Source organism: Delphinapterus leucas, chromosome 2 (genome assembly GCF_059928025.1).
Source record: "Delphinapterus leucas isolate spDelLeu-1000000601 "Yukka" chromosome 2, BTC_Dleu_Yukka2, whole genome shotgun sequence".
Lineage (NCBI taxonomy): Eukaryota > Metazoa > Chordata > Mammalia > Artiodactyla > Monodontidae > Delphinapterus > Delphinapterus leucas.
The window spans coordinates 149,840,373-149,843,362 of NC_143130.1; the positions used below are offsets into that span (position 1 = coordinate 149,840,373).

Consider the following 2,990-nt stretch of genomic DNA (forward strand, 5'->3'; position numbering starts at 1 on the left):
GATTCAGTGCAATCGCTGTCAAATTACCAACTGCATTTTTTACAGAAGTAGAACAAAACATCTTAAAATTTGTATGGAGACACAAAAGACCCCGAATAGCCAAAGCAGTCTTGAGGGAAAAAAATGGAGCTGGAGAAATCAGACTCCCTGCCTTCAGACTTTATTACAAAGCTACAGTAATCAAGACAATATGGTGCTGGAGCAAAAACAGAAATACAGATTGATAGAACAGGATAGAAAGCCCAGAGATAAACCCACACACCTATGGTCAACTAATCTATGACAAAGGAGGCAAAGATATACAATGGAAAAAAGATAGTCTCTTCAATAAGTGGTGCTGGGAAAACTGGACAGCTACATGTAAAAGAATGAAATTAGAACACTCCCTAACACCATGCACAAAAATAAACTCAAAATGGATTAAAGACTGTAAAACCAGACACTATAAAACTCTTAGAGGGAAACATAGAAAGAACACCCTGGCATAAAGCACAGCAAGATCTTTTTTGACCCACCTCCTAGAGTAACTGAAATTAAAACAAAAATAAACAAATGGGACCTCATGAGATTTAAAAGCTTTTGCACAGCCAAGAAAACTATAAACAACATGAAAAGACAACCCTCAGCATGGGAGAAAATATCTGCAAACGAATCAACGGACAAAGGATTAATCTCCAAAATATATAAACAGCTCGTGCAGCTCAATATTAAAAAAAACAAACAACCCAATCCAAAAATGGGCAGAAGACCTAAAGAGACATTTTTCCAAAGAAGACATACAGATGCCCAAGAGGCACATGAAAAGCTGCTCCACATCACTAATTATTACAAAAATGAAATCAAAACTACAATGAGGAGACAGGGCCCGAACCATGTCGGAAAAGACTCAAAAAAGTGTGAAGATTGCACCTGGAGCAGTTGTGTGTGTAGAGAGTGAAATCAGGGGTGATGTAACTATAGGACCCAGGACAGTGATCCACCCTAAAGCACAAATCATTGCGGAAGCCGGGCCCATAGTGATTGGCGAAGGTAACGTAATAGAAGAACAGGCGCTCATCATAAATGCTCACTCTGATGCAGCAGATTCAGAGCCCAAACCTACGATCATTGGCACAAATAATGTGTTTGAAGTTGGCTGTTATTCCCAAGCCATGAAAATAGGAGATAATAATATTATTGAATCAATTGCATATGTAGGCAGAAACGTAATATTGACAAGTGGTTGCATCATTGGGGCCTGTTGCAACCTGAACACATTTGAAGTCATCCCTGAGAACACAGTGATTTATGGTGCAGGCTGTCTTCATCGGGTACAGACTGAGCGGCTACAGCCCCAGACACTACAACTGGATTTCCTGTTGAAAATCTTGCCAAACTACTATCACCTAAAGAAGACTATGAAAGGAAGCTCAACTCCAGTTAAGAACTAAGAACAATATATGTCATCAAGATAACATTTGTCTTTGACCACTGTCTTCTGAAAAATCCACAGTGTTTATGCACTCTTAGCAGTGCGCAGAATAATATGTGTTGACTTTATCTTGTAAAATTCAGTTAGAGAGGAAAATAATGGGTTTTCATTGTAACCGTCCTCTATAATTTCTATAAAATGCATTATTTTCTGATGTCCTTGCCCATTTCTGATAATTTACAGATTTTTCTTCTGTGTTGTTTTGTTATGTAAAATGTTGGCCATGAAATTTAGTTATATAAAAGACTACCCATGAAGGCTTCCCTGGTGACGCAGTGGTTGAGAGTCCACCTGCCGATGCAGGGGACACGGGTTCGTGCCCCGGTCCGGGAGGATCCCACGTGCCACGGAGCGGCTAGGCCTGTGAGCCACGGCCGCTGAGCCTGCGCGTCCGGAGCCTGTGCTCCGCAACAGGAGAGGCCACAACAGTGAGAGGCCCGTGTACCACAAAAAAAAAAAAAAAGACTACCCATGATAAGAAAGAACATATTGTTATGTATTTATATTCTAGCATTTACTAAACTAAATAAAAATGTTGATGACAGGACTTTCAGTGAATATACTTTAATCAATTTTTCTCCTTGCATCAACTTTCCCAAAATAGCCCCTTTAATTTTTATTGTGTACTCGCTGTATATTAAAGATAATGTGGATTTGTAGCTGTTTAAAATTTCAGGTGAAATTTCAGCAGCTATTGAATTAATTTAGACTTCATTTTGTTTCCAAGAAAACGATTTTATTTTTCTTTTCAGTGAAACAAAAGTAATCAGGGAAAGATGTATTCAGTAAAATACAAAATCAAAAAGAATGGTGTCTGATGAAAATGACAAGTAAAATGATGATTGAGTGGTATTCTTAGGTTTCTGAGGACAATTAAACTAGAAGAGATTTTGATATATTTATAAATGTATGAAATTATTTTGGCATATTACTAATCACTAATTATTGACCTTGTCATAATTCTATTTACCTAATTACATAATGGGCAAAATATTGAGTATTTTATTGTAATTCCAAGGGTTTTAATAATTCAAGTGCATACATTTAATGGGACATACTTTTTAACTTCTGAATCAGTAGATGTTGATTAATACTAAGACATTAAATGCTAAAATATTTTCTCTTGAAACTTACTATTTTTTCATTGAGGTGTGGTTGATTTACAATGTTGTGTTAGTTTCAGGTGTATAGCAAGGTGATTCAGTTATATGTATATATGTATTCTTTTTCAGATTCTTTTCCAGTATAAATTATTACAAGATTAATTTTTAATTGTGGATACTAAAAGGCCATTTTTGAATTTCTGAAAAAAAAAAAAACTGCAATGAGGTATCACCTCACACCAGTTAGAATGGGCATCATCAGAAAATCTACCAACAACAAATGCTGGAGAGGGTGTGGAGAAGAGGGAACCCGCTTGCACTGTTGGTGGGAATGTAAATTGATACAGCCACTATGGAGAACAGTATGGAGGTTCCTTAAAAAACTAAAAATAGAACTACCCTATGACCCAGCAATC

General features: G+C 36.9%; 1 pseudogene; it reads left to right on the forward strand.

The window, feature by feature from the left end:
• Positions 1 to 627: 627 nt before the first annotated feature.
• LOC111173014 (dynactin subunit 6 pseudogene) lies at positions 628 to 2,076 on the forward strand (annotated as a pseudogene).
• Positions 2,077 to 2,990: the final 914 nt, after the last annotated feature.